We start from the raw sequence: 21,412 nt of genomic DNA on the forward strand, positions 1-21,412 counted from the left end.
TAATTATCCAACATATCCACAGGGAATGCCATCGGCCACAACAAGTCTCTTCCAAGTAGAGGGGCTGGGCATTCTGGTATCACCAAAAACGAATGGGACTCCTGGTGGGTCCCCAGATCTACTTTTCGTTAATATCTTTTTGTCCCCGTGGCTGGTTGCACCAGTATCTACCATGAAGCCAACGGGTTTCCCTTCCACATGTACGGTTACCCAGGATTCGGGGAGGGGTGCCGAGTCTTGACTCTCCTAGTCACTGTCTTTCCCCGCATATAGAACTCGAGTTCCAGGGGAGATTCTCTGTCTCTGGGTCGTACCTCTCCTCAGGTCCCTCTTAGGGCACTCGTTTTTCCAGTGCCCCTGTTCTCTGCAGTAGGAACACTGATCTTTCTTTAGGGCCTGCCTTTTTGTTTTCTCCTTTTCTCTCGTCCACAGGTCTCGAGGTTCCCTCAATTCTGTTCCGGCCTTTATCCCCACAAAAAGAATCTGGGCTAGCTCCCTCTGGTTCTTCCGCTTTTCCCTTGTTCTATATTCTCTATCTTCCTTCCTGATCCTCTCAGCTAATTCCCTTTCCTCCCATCGAATTCGTTCTTCCCTTTCTTCTGGGGTCTCCCTATACCTTTTCAGCTGCTTTCAATAAATCCTGTATCATCTGTTCTCCCAATCCCTCTGTTTTTTGTAATTTCTTCCTAATATCTGGGGCTGCCTGATTTACAAATGCTAACAGGACTGCAGCGCGTGACTCCTCAGCCTGGGGGTCCGTAGGTGTATATTGCCTGAAAGCTTCCATTAGCCTTTCTAGGAAGGCTGCCGGGTTCTCAGTGGGCTCTTGCCTTACTAAATCAGCTTTCTTGCTGTGGCCCGCAGGCCAGCCATCAGAGTCTGGTGGTACACTCGGAGACGCTCCCTACCTTCTGCTCGCTCAAAATCCCAGTTAGGCCGCAAAAGAGGAAACCCCTCGTCCACGAGATGAGGCTGGGCGGTTGGCCTCCCGTCGGGCCCTGGGACCAGTTTCCGCGCTTCTGCCAGAATTTGCTCCTGCAACAGCTGCTGACAATCGTAGTGAAAGGAGAGTTTCACCCGGTTGGGCTCTAGTTACTGAGGCTCATTTATTGTAGGGCCTTCAGAGTCCGCCAGAGTGTAGCCCTGGCCGGGACTCATCAATTGCACCCACAACCGTTCGCCTGTTCACTGAAACTCGAGTCAGAGTAGGAACAAGACCAGAGACAATGCCGACACACACACAAACACGGACAAACACGGAGAGCCGAAGACAAACACACAGACAGACAAACGTCGGCTGATAACACAGCACTGGATTTTTGGGCCCCCTGACCAGACCAGACTTGGGATCAGGAGAGAAACTCTCCTTCCCACAGAGCCGGCTGCCTTCCAGCACGCTCGCTGACCTCGGCCTTACGCCAGCTAGAGAAAGCTTTCTCCTGTGCCAGATACCTTCCTGCTTTACAGCAGGGCCCCGGAATTACTCTGGACTTTTCCTGTCCTGCCTGAGACAATGCCGGCACACACACAAACACGGAGAGCCAAAGACAAACACACAGACAGCTGACAACACAGCGCTGGGTTTTTGGGCCCCCTGAGTTTTCCTGAGCACCAGTGCTATTATCTATCCTTCCCCTCTGTCCAGGAAGTGTTCTCTTCCCCCAGTAAAGGGATCCCAGACAAGCCCCCAAATGTTATGCCAGATGTCCGAATCCCCGAGCGGGAAGAGAGAAGGCCTCCAAGACAATGCAACTCACAGGAAGGGAAGTTTATTACTGACTCGAGCCAGGACTCTCTGCCCACAACCAACGCAGTGGTGCGAGTCAGAGAGCCCCAAGCCCAAGCTGTTACACAAATTTATAGGGTGAGAAGCGGATTGGTTACACATTTGCAAAGCAATTTCATTGGTCAATACTTTCGCGTGTGTGGGACTTTCCTGGGGGTTTCCGCCCCGTTCCTAATTTCCTAATTGGCAAACAGTGTTCAGTGCTAAGTGAAAGCTCCTAATTGGCAAACAGTGGTCAGTGTTGGCCTGATAATCTTACCAAGTAGGAAGGCCTACTCCTAATCTCAGCTGCGTTACTTCTGCTCGCCTCACAATATAAGGCTAGTTAAAACATCCTGCCTGACCTCAAAAAACTGATAAGAGTAATGAAGAATTAAGTAATAAAGAAATATAATTAGAAAAAAGCATATTATAAAGCATAAAATGGTACACAATTACCTTTCCATCTGGAAACTAACAAAATTGTGCATATAATCAACATCTTATACAAAATTTAATATTGATTGAAGTTTTAGTAAAAGTTAAAACAATATATCTGTTTTACTTTTATTTGTTAAGAAGATTATTTTCTCCATTGTAATGGTAGAAAAATCTTAACCAACCATTGACATTCCAAATAAATATATTTAGTAATGTCATCATTTTAAGGAATTTGTGAAAAGAAACTACAACATCAATTAACTAGTTTGGAAAAGATTTGCATTTTAGAGGATATACACAGAGTTAATATTTAACATAGATAAATATCTAAGCAATTAACAAAATTATAAATGTAAAATGAATAAAAATATAAGCAATTAAAGGAAGATTACATATTGATGGTCCATTAATATTATTGGTCCATTGTAATAATTGTTACATATTAATGGTCCATTAATATGTGTAAACATACTAATATGACTATTACATATTAATGGTCAACAAATATGTGATAGGATGCTCTGGCTCACCCATGAGCAGAAAAGTAGGAATTTTCCCCACAGTCTTCACAGCACTACATATTGTGATTTTTGAATACATATTGACCAAATACAAAGTTTAAAACAATCTCATTTTGATATGCATTCATTCAATCCTTCATTCATATAATTTTATTGATGACATAAAAGATACATTTATGATTGGTCTCTAGATAAGTTTAAATGCAGTGTATTTTCTATACAGAATGACATAACTTACATACATATCTATATTATACTAATAAAAATAATAAGTTATTTAGTACATGCAGTGTACCATGTTCCAGACACTTTGCTAATACTTTATGCATGTTTTCTAATTTTATACTCACAATTAGCTATACTGAGACACATTTTTAAGTCTGAGAAAAAGGGAAATATAATTTTCTTAACACTATACAGTTTGTAAGTGGATTTAAACTCAAGAAGCTGCCTTTACAGCTGATATATGTTTCTTGTGTCTGGCTTTCTCATGAAACTAAATGATTTATTCAACAAAATCCTAGATAGCAGGAAAGTAATAGTAGTATATTCAGGAGAGCCTTTGTGTCATAAGTTTTAAGGAGCAACAATGCCTTATGTTCCTCAGAAGACCCGTGCCCTGAGCATAGGCATCATCAACAGACTATGTCTCCAGTGAAAGGCTTTTAGAAGATTCTTTCTGGTAGTAAGTCTTCCCAACCCACTGTGTTTTCTTAAAAGATGAGTGGAGATGGAATTATTTGCAGTAGCACTTTCTCTGAAAGGAAATTACTATCTTGATGGTGGTGGTGGTTTAGTCACTAAGGCATGTCCGACTCTTGTGACCCCATGGACTGTACCCCGCCAGTCTTCTCTGCCCATGGGATTCTCCAGGCAACAATACTGGAGTGGGTTGCCATTTCCTTCTCCAGGGGATCTTCCCAACATAGGAATCGAACCTGGGTCTCCTGCATTGCAGGGAGATTCTTTACTGATTGAGCTACAGAATTTAATGCTTCCTTGGAATGCTTCTAGAAGGAGGGGCTTGATCCTTGAACAATATTTCATGATTCCACCACCCCATCCTTGAGCAGATTATCAGTATCACCCTCAGAACCAACACGAACCCTGTGGACACAGTTGCTCACAAATAAATGTGTGTGGTTACGTGTGTGTTTGTGTGATATGTGTATGTCTGTGTGTGTAATCCAACTTAGTTGTTTCATTAAATAATTAGGATCAATAACTCATCAAAACAGAAAGAAAAACACCACATAAAGTCTTTCTCAAAGATGATTACTAGAAAAATAAAGCAAAGGAAATTAGTACAAGAGTAAAGAAAAATGTACACAAAGTGCACACAGAAAACTATATGAAAGAAGGGAAACAGAAAATCTCTCTAAAACTATTCTATACATACTAGATAAGCCTGTTTCTCCTTTTTCTAAGACACATTGCTAAAACATAAACACAATGTTATATTTGCTCAACTCATGATCAGGGTAGAGACAAAAAAGTAGACACTTACTTTTTGTTACTTTCCAGAAAAGAATAAATCAAGTTAAAATTTGTTGATAAGTCAAAACTCTTCATCCTGAGGCTACAACTGGTTTATATAGACAAAGCAAATGAACTACTGACACATTTAAAATATAATTGTCCCTGTGTTACCGAGTTCAAGCTCAATCTGCTCACTACAGGACAGGCCAATGAACTAGAGATGTTGAGGCAAGGAATATAACTTTGTTTGGAGAGCTGGCTCACCTAGAAGATGGCAATCTAATGTCTCAAAAACAAAAATATTATCTTAGCGTCTGGATGCCAGGTTCTTTCATAGATCAGAGAAGGAAGGAGATGAGGAAACAAAGTAAAAAGGCCATTAATCTTGCAAATATCTCCTGGAATGACAAGCGTCAGGCAGAAGAAGTATTAATTTCTTTCCACCATCTACATGTGCACAGGGTTTTGAACAAAGACATTTTAGCTTAACAGTCAAGTAGAAAGGCAGAATTCTCTGAGTCTGAGCATTATGCATGATTATAATGACAAAGGAAACTAAACAAGAAGTTAGAATTGGCTTTCCCCTGCAAGATTTGTATATAAATGATCCCGCAGCTTCAATGATTTCATAATAGTCATTCAAATTATTGTTCTCATTAAGTTTCTAAAATCACCTCAAAAACTTAGTCTCATATCATCTCTATGACCTTTAAAGCCCAGTTACCTGATGGTTCCTATATGTAGAAGGCAGAAATTGTGCAACTAAAATTCCTAGGATCATGTCAGGGTAATCTAAAGTATGGTTCCATCCAGCATGTACTGACAAGAAATGTTCTGAACAAAAGAGTTAGGAATCATGACAAACCAGAGTTTCGAGTTAGCAAATCCAAGCATTAGTCAAGTAAATCAGGGCCAAAATGGGAGCAAATCATCCAATCACTTAGTGGGGAGTTATATTTATAGAATCAGAGTTTTGAAGGATTTTAAATAATTAAAATATTTGTTCTAAATATCTAGCATTTATATAGGAAACAAACCATGCAGAGGAATTCAAATTTGATCTCAATAGAAAATATTGCCAAGAAGACAGCCAGCTAAGTGTTAGTCACTCAGTCATATCTGACTCTTTCCGATCCCATAGATTGTAGCTCGCCAGGGTTGTCTGTCCAGGGGATACTTCAGGCAAGAATACTGAAGTGGATAGCTGTGTCCTTCTTCAGGGGATCTCCCTGAACCAGGGACTGGACCCAGGTTTACTGCATTGTGGGCAGATTCTTTACTGACTAAGCCACCACCTAAATAGGTGGTGGAGGCTTAGTTGCTAAGTTGTGTCGCACTCTTGTGACCCCATGGGCTGTAATCTGCCAGGTTCCTCTGTCCACGGGATTCTTCAGGCAAGAATACTGGAGTGGGCTGCCATTTCCTTTTCCAGGGGATCTTCCCGACCCAGGGATAGAACCCAGGTCTCTTGCATTGCAGGCAGATTATTTACGAGCTGAGGTACAAGGAAAGTCTCTAATCTGTCTGTGGCTTAGCTGCATTTGGGTTTAGTTTGTGGAAAGCTCCTAGTCCATGCCTTAGAAAACACGTCATACAGAGGTATTCTACTTCAATAGACCCTGGGCTAAAAGAGCACAGAAGGTCATTTCCAATGTGAAGACTTGCATCATCTCAACTGCCCCTGCGAGTCTGTTTCTCTTCTGGCTGAGACGCTAATCACTATCCAGTGAGCTCCCATCACCCTCTGCAATGACCTGCAGGGGCAGAGCTTCACTGGAGTCTGGCCAAGCTATGCCCCACAAATGGAAACCCAGATCTTGGCATTAACCACTCAAGTATTTGTTCAACAAGTAGGCTCTCTTCTTGAACAGAAGAATGGCCTCACAATGACTCATTTGCCTGGTAACGCAGCTGAGAAAAATCAGTAGGGCTTGTTCTTGGTCACCTAGCTAGCACGAGGGAAGAATTCATCTATCACTTTATCCAATGCTCTCTATTCTTTCAAGACTGTTATTAACATTGTGTCACATCTAACTGCAGGATAGTCATCATTATAAGGGATTTGAAAATGTTCCTTAGCTAGAAAATAAGAACCAAAGTGCTTCTCAATGCATAAAAAGGAGTAGTATCAAATGACATTCTTTCAATTTAGTAATACTTACGGCTATAGCCTTTATTATTTTTCTATCTTCAGTTCTAGAACATATCAATTTACAATACACTTCACAGATTACAACTGACTCGCTAACAGTTTAGCACATACTCAGGAATTCTCCTGAGAAGGAGGAGTCTCTCAGCTTTACTGAAAGTGAACCTCACAGTTGATGGATCTATCTAGACAAACCAGGGCAGTATTCCTCAATCTTTTTGTCACTATTGGTTTCTAAAGGTGTTTTTAGACATTCTGTTCCCTTATTTATCTGTCCTTTGAAGATAGTAATCCTACAAACATATTACCTACTTATGTGGGTTATGTATATCCATGTGCTATATGTAAAAACAGGAAGAAACTTAAAAATGGAGAAATAAGTTTTTACTTAAAATTAATGATATAAATACATAAATAATATTTGGATCTATTGTGTAAGGATATTTTGGTTTAATCCCTAGAAACTATTGCTATCTAATTGGGAGAGTTATTGCCCCCATTTCAAATGAACATTTTTAAATAACCTACTTAGTTTTAAAAAGGGGAGGGCATGATGCAGTATAAACTCAGGCCAAACTGAAATTCTAGCTGTGTTTCAAACAACTACACAAATCTATATCCAGTTCTTCTCTCCTGTATCAAACTCTAATAAAATGCTTTTCATCTTACTCATTATTAACAAAATTATACTTTTAGTTTTGTTGTTTGCTAGCTTATCATTGATCTATTCACCACTGGAATTTCAGTTCTGAACAAATATAGCCCATATTTGCATTACTCAAGCTCTATAAATCAGCTGGTAAAGATTCCGTCTGCAATTCAGGAGACACCGGTTCGATCCCTGGGTTGGGAAGACCCCGTGGAGGAGGGCATGGCAACCCACTCCAGTATTCTTGCCTGGAGAATGCCCATGATCAGAGGAGCCTGGCGGGCTATAGTCCATTGGGTTGCAAAGAGCCGGACATGATAGAGCAACTAAGCACACAATATTTGATATCCACTCCTCATATATCGTTGGCACACTGTATGGATTGAACTTATTTCTGATAAATAAGTCAAAATTTTCTAAATTGAAGTGGCAATGGAGTATCTTTTTCCAGTAATAAATATTAACACTATGTCATAACAATGGGAAAAGCCATATGAAAGAGCACCTATTTAGCTCTTAAAGGTGGTACTGCATGCTCCAAATACCAGTCTCCTCAGTGATTGAGTTCTGTTTTACTGTAAACGCCTTTTTTTGCCCGAGTGTGACTTCCTTTGAAATTCAACCATTTAAATTTTGGTTTTGAACCAATTCCATAGCAGGAGGATATGTTATGGATGTGTATGAGGGCTAGAATGTCTGCAGGATAAAAAAGAGGGTCAGGCGACTTTCCTTTAACATAAGAATAATCAAGAGAGTGAAAGTAACCTAGAAAATGGGGGTGAACAGAGGGCTAAAGAGGAAAAAAAGCCCCACCACAAAAATATGGGAATAAAGCTTTTAATATGTGGTCAATGATCCAATCTGTGTTTTGCTACTTTCACATCATGACAATAAACAGTATTGTCAAGTGGGTGGTGCAGAGGAAGCTGCTCTGTAAAGCTTGATATTGTTGCTCAGCTCTGTTGCTGCTGCTAACTCGTTTCGGTCGTGCCCGACTCTGTGCAACCCCAACGGCAGCCCGCCAGACTCCAGGCAAGAACAGTGGAGTGGGTTGCCATTTCCGCCTCTAACGCATGGAAGGGAAAAGTGAAAGTGAAGTCTCTCAGTCCTGTCCAACTCATAGCGACCCCTTGGACTGCAGCCTACCAGGCTCCTCCATCCATGATGTTTTCCAGGCAAGAGTACTGGAGTGGGGTGCCATTGCTGTCTCTGTAGCTCTATTGAGTCTCATCTTTTTCTTTTAGAAAATGGAGTATAAACTTCTCTAATAATACTGCAGGTAAATGAATAAGTTATACAGAGAATCTATCAAAATATATGCCTCACAGTTCCCTCGAACAATAGTGAACTCATTACCTTCAATTAATGCCTAATAGTTTCAGTGAATTAAAAGTCCAGATTAAACTAAAATATCCTTATGCAATAGATCCAAATATTATTTATGTATTTGTCATTAATTTTCACAAAAAAACTTATTTACTTCTCCATTTTTTAGAAATAATCAAGTGATAGTTGATCTTCAGGACAGATTCTTGATAAGGAGTGCAAAGTAGTATCTAAACAAGCTTTAAATATACTCACAAACCAACACAATTCTATCCACTGAGAACACCAGACTGTCTTGCATTTTCTCCTTCAGTTCTACACACTCCATGTTTTATGTTGACAATTTATAATGCATGCCTCATTAATCTCCTCACTCCACTGAGTCCCTAGTGCGGCCCCTGAGATACAATCATTGGCCTTAGTTTCCCTCTGTAAATCATCTGTTTAGTATTAAAGTAGAAACAACATCTACTCAATAGTCTTCCTATCCTTAGCCCTAGGTTACACCTCTCTCCTTTCTACAGTTACAAAACAAAATGAACCATATATCATTTAAGCCAGATTCTGTAGAAATGTTCCATTCATACCTGCAATTGCAAACTTGATCATTTTAGTAGATTAGATGCTAATGTTCATGATAATCCCAAAGAACAGCAATTCCGAAGAATGTTAGAACTACCATACAATTGTGCTCATTTCACATGCTAGTAAGTAATGATCAAAATCCTTCAAGCAAGGTTTCACCAGTACATGAACCATGGACTTCCAGAAGCTAGATTTATAAAAGGCAGAAGAAATAGAGATCAAACTGCCAAAACCTGCTGGATCATAGAAAAAGGATGGGAATTCCAGGAAAAGATATGTTTCATTGACTACGTGAAAGTCTTTGATGGTGTGGACCACAACAGACTCTGAAAAAATTTTAAAGAAATGAGAATACCAGACTACCTTACCTGCTTCCTGAGAAACATGTATGCAGGTCAAGAAGTAACAGAACTCGACATGGAACGATGGACTTGTTAAAAATTGGAAAAGGAGTACGTCAAGGCTGTATATTGTCACCCTGCTTATTTAAGTTATATGCAGAGTACGTCATGCGAAATGCTGGTCTGGATGAGGCACAAGCCAGAATCAAGATTGCATGGAGAAATATAAATAATCTCAGATATGCAGATGACATCACCCTTGTGACAGAAAGCAAAGAGGAGCTAATGAAGGTGAAGAGTGAAGGTGATGAAGGTGAAAGAGGAGAGTGAAAAGTTTGGCTTAAAACTCAACATCCAAAAAACAAAAAGTCTAAGATCACCCATCACTTCATGACAAATAGATGGGGAAACAATGGAAACAGTGATTTACTTTATTTTATTGGGCTCCAAAATCACTGCAGATGGTGACTGTAGCCATGAAATAAAAGACACTTGATCCTTGGAAGAAAAGCTACGACCAACCTAGACAGCATATTAAACAGCAGAGACATTACTTTGCTGAAAAAGGTCCTTATAGCCAAAGCTGTGGTTTTTCCAGTAGTAATGTATGGATGTGAGAGCTGGACTGTAAAGAAAGCTGAGCACTGAAGAATTGATGCTTTTGAACTGTGGTGTTGGTGAAGAGTTTTGAGAGTCCCTTGGACAGCAAGGAGATTCAACCAATCCATCCTAAAGGAGATCAGTCCTGAATGTTCATTGGAAGGTCTGATGCTGAAGTTGAAGCTCCCATACTTTAGCCACCTGATGGAGATAACTGACTCATTAGAAAAGAACCTGATGCTAGGGAAGATTGAAGGCAGGACGAAAAGGGGACAACAGAGGATGATTTGCTTGGATGGCATCACAGACTTGATGGACATGTGTTTGAACAAACTCTGGGAGTTGCTGATGGACAGGGAGGCCTGGTATGCTGCAGCACATGGGGTTGCAAAGGGTTGGACATGATGAGTGACTGAACTGAAATGAGCTCTGTATTTCTTGTCTGAAGCTGGTGGATAGTGCTAAAGCTAACACATGAAAGGCAAGGCCCGTATCTCCATAGAAGGCTATGAAACACCATAAGCAAAAAAAAAAAAAAAAAAAGAGACAAGAATATTAAAAAATAGCAGAAGTATTACCAGATATTCTAAACTATATTAGAAGATAAATGGAATATCTATGAAAATGTGATTCCAATCAAAGCTAATCCGCTTGAGATATAGTGATTACCCAACTGGGAGAGTAAGTAGGATTTAACTATTTTTCTGTAATTACACATTGTTTATTCAGATGTTTTATCAAGTTAAACTCTTTATGATTAACACTTAAAAACTCTGAAACATCATTCTATTTTGACATCAACATGTCAAGCAATATTAACTAAATAATGTATGTAATCTTCCATCGTGCCTCAGATTGTAAAGAATCTGTCTTCAATGTGGGAGACCCATATTTGATCCCTGAGTTGTGAAGATCCCCTGGAGAAGGGAATGGCAATCAACTCCAGTATTCTTGTCTGGAGAATTCCATGGAAAGAGGAGTTTGGCAGGCTACAGTCCATGGGGTTACAAAGAGTCAGACATGACTGAGAGACAAACACTTTCAGTTAAGAAACTAACTTATAGATACAAAAGTAAGACACATACTTCAGATATTAACATTAGCTGTCTTTGTGTGCAGAGAAGTGAACAAAAAATTTACTTTCAGTGTTTTTCAAAATCTGTAATGTGTTCCATTAATTCCAAAACAAAATTGCGCTATTGGAAAGAGAAACATGATAAAATTTTCCACTAGCTAAAATAAATTTACAGTATTTACTTTACCTTAACTCATCATATCAGTTCAGTTCAGTTCAGTCACTCAATCATGTCCAACTCTTTGTGACCCCATGGACTGCAGCATGCCAGTCCTCCCTGTCCATCACCAACATCCGGAGTTTATTCAAACTCACGTCCATTGAGTCGATTCTGCCCTCCAACCATCTCATCCTCTGTCATCCCTTTCTCCTCTCACCTTCAATCTTTCCCAGTATCAGGGTCTTTCCATCACCTAGAACATAAATTTATAGCCTCCATAGAGGTGTATCATACCCCACAACAGTACATATTTACATAAAAAACTGTAATAATCTTCAAAAGTATATTTCAAACAAAATACACATTTTGAACAATGAAGTTATGAACATTTTAATTGTGATCAATAGAAATATTCAAATAATAAAAGTTTTCATTATGTTCAAGTTACTAATCCTGAATAGGGATTTAATACAGATAACCATACAAGGCTTTCCTGGAAAGAGCAATTCTTCTCTGAAAACAAGTGACACATTTCCCTGCTACCTCATGTTCTTTTTCTGGTCCAGAGTTTTTTCATGGCATTTTTTATCTCTCCATTTCTCAGAGTATGGATTACAGGGTTCAACATGGGAGCGACAATGATATAAAACACCATCAAGTATTTATCAATGGGTAAGGTGGGAGGAGGCCTCACATATACGAAAATACAGGGCACAAAGAAGAGAAACACCACAGTGATGTGGGAGTCACAGGTGGACAAGGCTTTGTGGCTTCCTTCCTGACTAAGTTTCTTGAAAGAGTGCAGGATGACCCCATAGGAGATGAGTAAGAGCGTAAAGATGACCAAGGAGATTGCCCCATCATTGACCAACACTGTGAGGCAGTAATGTAGGTGTCAGTGCAGGCAAGTTTTATCAAGGGGTACATGTCACAGATGTAGTGGTCAATGATATTGCGGCCACAATAGAGAAGATTGTAAACAAAGAGAGGATGAAGTACCCCATGCAAAAACTCACCAACCAAAGTAAGTTGCAGCAACGGAATATCGATCTGCTTATTCATGATTGTCAAATAATGCAAGGGTGTGCAGATGGCCACGTAGCGGTCACAGGCCATGACCACCAGGAGCATGATATCAGCACCACCAAATAAGTGCTCTATGAAAAGTGGATCATGCAAGCTTGGAAGGAAATGGTTTTCTCCTCACACAGGAAGCCTGTAATCATATTTGGAGTAACTGTAGTAGAATAAACGCCATTGAGAAATGATAAGTAGCTAAGAAAGAAGTACATCGGGACATGCAGAGTTGGGCTGAAGACCGTAGTCAGGACAATGAGTAGGTTGCTTATCATTGTCACCAGGTAGATGAGCAAGAAGAGGACAAATAACGTTCTCTGACGTGGAGGCTCTGAGTGAGCCCCAAGAGGACAAACTCAGTTACATTGTTCCTTTTTTCCATATTGCTTCTGTGTATCTTATGTCAGAGTTTTGGAAAAAATTACCTGTAAATATAATTATTACTAGAGACTTCCTGAAATTTAAGATAATTTGTTTACTCACCCAACTACTGAGCTTTATTATGATTCAGTAGTTTCAGACATTATCATAAAAGGCTGATAAAAACATTGTCTTGAATCTCAAAATCTTACAGAGTGGCAAATAACTAAGATACATGTTGGGAAAGGACAATTTAATTATTAACTAAATGTGTTGCCACAAGTCTCTTTTCATCTGGAAGTTAATGAAATTGTATTTATAGTTAATACCTTATATAAAAATTTTAAAATGAATAAAGTTTTAATTAAAATGTAAAGAAAGATGTTCTTTATTTTGCATTTGATTTATTAAGGAGATGGCTGTCTCCATTCCAGGAGTGGAAGAATCTTTTTAACAAATCACTGAAGTTTAAAATATATATATTTGACAAATTGAATTTTCTCTTTAGGATTTAGGAAAAGATACAGCAACATTAATTGAAAAAAGTAGCTTGGAAATTGATTTATATTTGGGGGATAAACATAGAGTTAATAACTAAAAAAGATAAATAGCTTACAAATTTATGAATAAAAATATAAATAAAATATAAACAACTATTTAAAGAAGGAATGCATCTAAATAGCCAGCAAACATAAAACAAGATGCTGAAGCTCACCTGTGAACAGAAAGGTAGAAATTGCAGCAACTGCTAGCTTACCAAAGTATTACCTTTGTTTATTGAAAGTCAGCGGATCAAGGTCTACAGATCCTACCTCACCTTTTCAATTTTAACAGCTTAACAAAGAATGTTTATAGAACACAGTAATTGAAAATATCATCAGATTTGCAAATATCTGCCCATGAAAATATCCTCAAATAGTTACACTTGAAATTAGTATCTAAGACAACTTCATTTTACTGAAAGAAACTTTACTTCAGAGCATTAGAATGTGAAGATACCTAAAGGAGTATTATAAAATAGAATCAATTTTCACATAGTTTAGAAGTCACAAAAGATTCCTAACACTACTGATTATGAAAATCACAAAGGAAAACTCTTAAAAGACTGAACACTCACACCAACCAATGTACTCTTGCAAAATAAAAAGTCTAGTGTAGAATATTGTGTATAAATGCACGTCTGGGTTGCCTGCATAAGAATACAGCCATTCAGTCCACGTTGTGAGCTCTGGTGTTTTCTTCTTTGACCTTTATTTCTGGTGCCAACTTTGTGAACACAAAGAGCCACATACATGTAGCATCACTTTACTTTGAATTGTTTCCATGTGACCGACTCTTCCCACGTTTTCAGAAAATCTAATTCACCTCAGTATTTCAGAGAAACATTACCTTCAAATTGTTCTTATTTTCAAAATGAATATTAATGTTCTGTTAGCTAATGAACTCTGACTCTTAATGTGGACAGAGGTCCTAAATATTGATGGTGGTGGTGGTGGTTTAGTCTCTAAGTCGTGTCTGACTCTTGCAACCCTTTGGATTGTAACCCACCAGGCTCCTATGCCCATGGGATTCTCCAGGCAAGAATACTGGAGTGAGTTGCCATTCTCTTCTCCAGGGGATCTTCCTGACCCAGGAAACGAACCCGGGTCTCCTGCATTGCAGGCAGATTCTTTACCAACTGAGTAAATTTTGATAGCTGTCAGATTTCTCCTAAACACCAACAAATGTTAACTCAACATTTTGATTGGATAGAAATCGGAAAATTGTTTCTGAATTGTTTTAATAAAATATGTTGCTGTATGTATTCTATACAAATCACAGTAAAATGGTGAAGTAGCATTTATAGCATTTTGATTCTCAGTTTTAGTATCTTTTCTTCATTGTCGAACTTTGTTTTTCCTGAAGGATGGAGAATGACTCCATATACATAATTTATTAAGTTATGAGTCTACTATATAAATTCATAAAAGTCTGACATATGGGATGAGGCAAAAGATCCGTGAACACCTTATATATATTTGAAATAGGGCACATATTATTGAGGCATTTAATTGGCACATCTCCAAGGATAATTCTTGACTAATTAAATTCGTTGGGACATTGGTCATAATTTTGATAACACACCATTTACCTCCAGAGATGATCAAGGGTGATCACCATGTAGAATAGGACTTGGGCTTCCCTTCTGGCTCAGACAGTAAAGAATCTACCTGCAATTCAGGAGACCTGGGTTCGATTCTTGGGTCAGAAAGATGCCCTGAAGAAGAGAATGGCAACCCACTGCAGTATTCTTGCCTAGAGAATTTCAGAGACAGGGGATCCTGGCAGGCTACAGTCCATGGGGTTGCAAAGAGTCAGACACGTCTGAATGATTAACATTAACTTACTAAGAACAGGACTTAGAGAACACTGTCCTCTAGGGGTAAAGCTATAAAACAAACAAACAAACAAAAACAACTTGAGATCATTTTACCAAGAGGGAAAATTCTTGACATAAATAAAATGTATAGTAATAAAAACTTTCTTGTTTAAATCATGATGACAAAATAGGCAAATCTATTTAAACTTTACCTTTGGAGAAGAAATCTTTCTTGATTTTCAGAAGATGAAGGATGCTAATATCAAAACAAGTCATTTAATTTCAAATGAAGATAAATCTTCCATAGAGTTTGTCACATAGTTTCATAAAGGCAAGTTGATAGAATCAGTGTTAGTATGGAAGTGGGGATAAATAAAACATTTGTGGAACTATTATCTCATTCATCTCAAAGTGTTAATCAGCCTTTCACCAAAGTAGACTATATATTATTCCATGGCAAAATTGTAATACATTTCAAAAGACTTATATAGTGTAGGTAGATAGATGGATAAATATATAGCAAATATATTACATAAACAATATATTTTAAATTATATTTACATATCATATTATACAACTATGTCATATTATATTATTTTATATGTTACTGTATAGGCTATATATTATATATAATGTAATTAAACAAAAAGTCTAGGAATAGTATAATATTTTCAAATTATTTACAAATTAAACAGGATCCTCTTTAATAGTCCAACATTCTAAATCTCTCTCTCTCTCTTCTTCTTGCTTTTTCCTTCTCTCTCTTCCCTTCCCATTAAGTCTATGGGTCTATAATGCACATTATTCCACTCTCAGAGTTCTAGCTGCCTGGGTTTCATCAGATCGTCAACTTCATCTTCTAAATTCAGACACTGTCAAAATAGTTTGAGCTAGTCCTCATTGTACCAGAGGTGGAAATTCTTTATGATCATCAGCTCAGTTCAGTTCAGTCGCTCAGTCGTGTCTAACTCTTTGTGACCCCCTGAATCGCAGCACCCTAGGCCTCCCTGTCCATCACCAACTCCCAGAGTCCACCTAAACCCATGTCCATTGAGTCAATGTTGCCATCCAACCATCTCACCTTCTGTTGTCCCCTTCTCCTCTTGCCCTCCCTCCACCTAAACCCATGTCCATTGAGTCAATGTTGCCATCCAACCATCTCACCTTCTGTTGTCCCCTTCTCCTCTTGCCCTCCATCTTTCCCAGGATCAGGATCTTTTCCAATGAGTCAGCTCTTCCCATCAGATGGTCAAAGTATTGGACTTTCAGCTTCAACATCAGTCCTTCCAATGAACACTCAGGATTGATCTCCCTTAGGATAGACTGGTTGGATCTCCTAGCAGTCCAAGGGACTCTCAAGAGTCTTCTCCACACCACAGTTCATAAGCATCAATTCATTGATGCTCAGCTGTCTTTATAATCCAATTCTCACATCCATACATGACCATTGGAAAAAAAACATACCTTGACTAGATTGATCTTTGTTGGCAAAGTAATGTCTCTGCTTTTTAATATGTTATCTAGGTTGGTCATAACTTTCCTTCCAAGGAGTAAGTGTCTTTTAACTTCATTGCTGCAATCACCATCTGCAGTGATTTTGGAGCCTTCAGAAAATAAAGTCTGACACGGTTTCCACTGTTTCACCATCTATTTCCCATGAAGTGATGGGACCAGATACCATGATCTTAGTTTTCTGAATGTTGAGCTTTAAGCCAACTTCACTGTCCTCTTTCACTTTCATCAAGAGGCTCTTTAGTTTTTCTTCACTTTCTGCCTTAAGGGCAGTGTCATCTGCATATCCGAGGTTATTGATATTTCTCCCAGCATTCTTGATTACAGCTTGCGCTTCCTCCAGCCTAGCATTTATCATGATGTACTCTGCATATAAGTTAAATAAGCAGGGTGACAATATACAGCCTTGACATACTCCTTTTCCTATTTGAAACCAGGCTGTTTTTCCATGTCCAGTTCTAACTGTTGCTTCCTGACCTGCATACAGGTTTCTCAAGAGGCAGGTCAGGTGGTCTGGTATTCCCATCTCTTTCAGAATTTTCCACATTTTGTTGTGATCCACACAGTCAAAGGCTTTGGCATAGTCAATATGCAGAAATAGGTGTGTGTTTTTTGTTTGTTTGTTTGTTTCTTGGAAATTTCTTGCTTTTTGAATGATCCAGTGGATGTTGGCAATTTGATCTCTTGTTCCTCTGTCTTTTCTAAAACCATCTGGAAGTCCACAGCTCACGTATTGCTGAAACCTGGCTTGGAGAATTTTAAGCATTATTTACTAGTGTGCAAGATGAATGCAATTACGTGGTAGTTTGAGAATTCTTTGGCATTGCCTTTCTTTGGAATTGGAATGATAACTGACCTTTTCCAATCCTGTGGCCACTGCTGAGTTTTCAATATTTGGTGGTATATTGAGTACACAACTTTCACAGTGTCATCTTTCAGGATTTGAAGTAGCTCAACTGGAATTTCATCACCTCCACTAGCTCTGTTCATAGCGATGTTTTCCAAGGACCGCTTGACTTCACATTACAGGATGTCTGGCTCTAGATGAGTAATCTAGATGATTATCTGGGTCGTGAAGATCTTTTTTGTACTGTTCTTCTGTGTATTCTTGCCACCTCTTCTTGATATCTGCTGCTTCTGTTAGGTCCCTACCATTTCTGTCCTTTATTGAGCCCATCTTTGCATGAATTGCTCCCTTGGTATCTCTAATTTTCTTGAAGAGATCTCTAGTCTTTCCCATTCTATTGTTTTTCTCCATTTCTTGCACTGATTGTTGAGGAAGGCTTTCTCATCTCCTCTTGCTATTTTTTTGAACTCTGCATTCAAATGGGTATATCTTTCCTTTTGCCCCCTGCTTTTCACTTCCCTTCTTTTCACAGCTATTTGTAAGGCCTCCTCAAACAGCCAGTTTGCTTTTTTGCATTTCTTTTTCTTGGGGATGGTCTTGATTCCTGTCTCCTGTACAATGTCATGAACCTCTGTCCATAGGTCATCAGGCACTCTGTCTATCAGATCTAGTCCCTTAAATCTATTTCTCACTTCCACTGTATAGTCATAAGGGATTTGATTTAGGTCATACCTGAAAGGTCTAGTGGTTTTCTCCACTTTCTTCAATTTCAGTCTGAATTTGGCAGTCATGAATTTGGAATTCATGATCTGAGCCTCAGTCAGCTCCCAGTCTTGTTTTTGCTGACTGTATAGAGCTTCTCCATCTTTGGCTGCAAAGAATATAATCAACCTGATTTCAATGCTGACCATCTGGTGATGTCCATGTGTTGTTGGAAGAAGCTGTCTGCTATGACCAGTCCATTCTCTTGGCAGAACTGTATTAGCCTTTGCCCTGCTTCATTCCATACTTCAAGGTCAAATTTGCCTGTTACTCCATGTGTTTCTTGACTTCCTACTTTTGCATTCCAGTCCCCTATAATGAAAATGACATCTTTTCTGGGTATTAGTTCTGGAAGGTCTTGTAGGTCTTCATAGAACTGTTCAACCTCAGCTTCTTCGGTGTTACTGGTTGGGGCATAGACCTGAATTGCCATGATATTGAATGGTTTGCCCTGGAAATGAACAGAGATCATTCTGTCATTTTTGAGATTGCATCAAAGTACTGCATTTCAGACTCTTTTGACTATGATGGCTACTCCATTTCTTGTAAGGGATTCCTGCTCACAGTGGTAGATATAATGGCCATTGGAGTTAAATGCACCCATTCCAGCCTATCTTAGTTTACTGATTCCTAGAATGTTGATGTTCACTCTTGTCATCTCTTGTTTGACCACTTCCAATTTGACTTGGTTAATGTACCTAACTTTCCAGGTTTCTGTGCAATATTGAAACCAGAAAAAATCCTAGCAAAGTTCCACCTGTTTGTTTAACAGCTCTCAGTGATCACTGTCTTCTTTTTTTCTGATTTCTAGTGTTTTAAAAATAATTATTTTATAGTTTTCATATTAAAAAGCAGAGACATCACTTTGCTGACAAAGTTCCCTGTAGTCAAAGCTATGGTTTTTCTAGTAGTTGTGTACAAATATGTGAGATGGTCCATCAAGAAGGCTGAGCACTGAAGAATTGATGCTTTTGAATTCTGGTGCTGGAGAAGACTCTTGAGAGTTCCTGGACAGCAAGGAGATCAAACTAGTCAATCCTACAGGAAATCAACCCTGAATATTCATTGGAAGGACTGTTGCTGAAGCTGAAGCTGAAGCTCCAATACTTTGGTCACCTGTTATAAAGAGCTGACTCATTGGAAAATACGTTGATGCTGGTAGAGATTGAAGGCAAAAAGAGAAGGAGGCAGCAGCAGAGGATGAGATGGTTAGATAGTATCATTGACTCAATGGACATTAATCTGAACAAACTATTGGAGATGATGAAGGACAAGGGAGTCTGGCATGCTACAGTTCATGATGTTGCAAAGATTTGTACATGACTCAGCAACTGAACAACAATAACCCATGCAATGTAACATCAAACAATCACAGTTAGATTAATATTTCTCTCTGAGGTGACTCAGGAACCTTCTGAAGCATCCCAAAGTTAGCAAGTCAAAAGAACCTTGAATCTGCTGAGCAGTTTGACAAAAATTAAAAAAAAAAAAAATAAAAAATAAAAAAAAAAACTCAAAATGTTTGGTCATATAGAATCACTGTGAATATTTATTCACTTTAACTTTAACAAAAGATTTTAAAGCAAGATGGCTCAGTGGTAAAGAATCCACCTATAGTTCTGGAGACCCAGTTCTATCTCTGGGTTGGGAAGATTCCCCTGGAAAAGGAAACAGCCACCCACTCCAGTATTCTTACCTGGAAAATCCTATGGACAGAGAAGCCTGGTGGGCTATAGTACATGGGTTGCAAAGAGTCAAAAATGACTGAGCAGCTAACACTAACACAGAATACTTAAAGGCAAGGAAATTCACACAAACTGTTATCAAGAAGCATTCTAAGTACATTTGTTCTCCTAACAGAGAGGAACCAATATAGTCCTGCATGCACCATCCTACTTTTAATTAAAAAAATCCATTTACTTAATTAAATTTAATCTAATCTTGACCAGACCATACAAAATCTTTTTTAAAGACTCCTTTCTACAAAACTACTACAATTGTCTGAATTCATAGAAATCTGCCCTTTAATTCTCCATCTAGGAACAATCACCTTTAGGATAAAATTATCTTTTTTTTGACAAACATGCGCGTGCGCACGCGCACACACACACATATATACACATATAGTTGTGTCTGTATATACATATATATGTGTACACACACACACACACACACACAAATATAGCTATCATGTTTTTTCTATCTATTCATCCACCAGAGGACATTTTAGTTTTTTACACGTTTTGGTTTTGTGAATAATGATGCAATGAACATAAAAGTACCTATTTTTCTTCAGATTCCTAATTTTTCACTCTTGGATATATAAACAAAAGTAGGATTGCTGAATCATATGGTGTTAAATTGCTTCAGTTGTGTCTGACTCTTTGCAACCCTGTGGACTGTGGCTTGCCAGGTTCCTCTGTCTCTGAGATCCTCCAGGCAAGAATACTGGAGTGAGTTGCCAGTTCCTTCTCCAGAATCACATAGCAGTTTTATATTTAACTTTTTGAGAAACCTCTATAATAGTCTGCACAGTGGCTGAACAAGTTTCGATTCCCACCAATAGTATAGTAGTATTCCATTTTCACTATACCCTCACCAAAATTTGTTGCCTGATATATATCTCACATAGCCATCCTAACAGATATGAGGTGATATCTCATTTTGATTTCGATTTGAATTTCCCTGATGATTAGTGATACTGAGCACTTCCTTGTGTTCCCATTGGCCATGTGAATGTCTTATTTGGAAAAATACCTATTCAAGATCTTTGCCCATTTGTAATTTGGTTTATTTGCTTTTTTAAAATTAATTTGTAGAAGTTCCTTACACATTTTGTTTACTAATTTGCTATGATATAATTTCTTTTTTCCCATTTCATAGGTCATGTTTTCTCCTTGTTGATTTGCTTCCTTTGGTGTGAAAGGACAATCTGAATTTAGAACTTGAGATCTTGGACTTCAAGCTAATGTCATGATAGAATGAGATTTAAAGACTTGATAGCATTTGCCTCCTCTCTCTGGGAACCCTGAGCTGAGAGTTTGCAAAACTGACAACTTCACTGAACACAGATTGTCTACATTTTTTTGTATCTACACAGAGATGAAAGTGGCACAGAATAGCTGATCTTCTATCCTTTAGTATCAAAACACCATTTATGCAGTTGAAGTTATCTTGGTCACCTCTTAAACATCAAGCAATCAACTGAATACCAGAGAATGACTTCAGTCTATGCCACACAGAACAGAAGTATTTTTCAGCCAAGTAATGCCCAAATTTCTGTATGGTCAGATACAGACCAGTGTATGACAAGATATAACCCTGTCTATGGACAGATACAGGCCTGTGTGTGATCATATCAATAAATGTGAGTGTACATATGCAAAAACATGCATATCGGTAGA

The sequence above is a fragment of the Muntiacus reevesi genome, unplaced genomic scaffold, assembly GCF_963930625.1.
Source record: "Muntiacus reevesi unplaced genomic scaffold, mMunRee1.1 SCAFFOLD_124, whole genome shotgun sequence".
Classification (NCBI taxonomy): domain Eukaryota; kingdom Metazoa; phylum Chordata; class Mammalia; order Artiodactyla; family Cervidae; genus Muntiacus; species Muntiacus reevesi.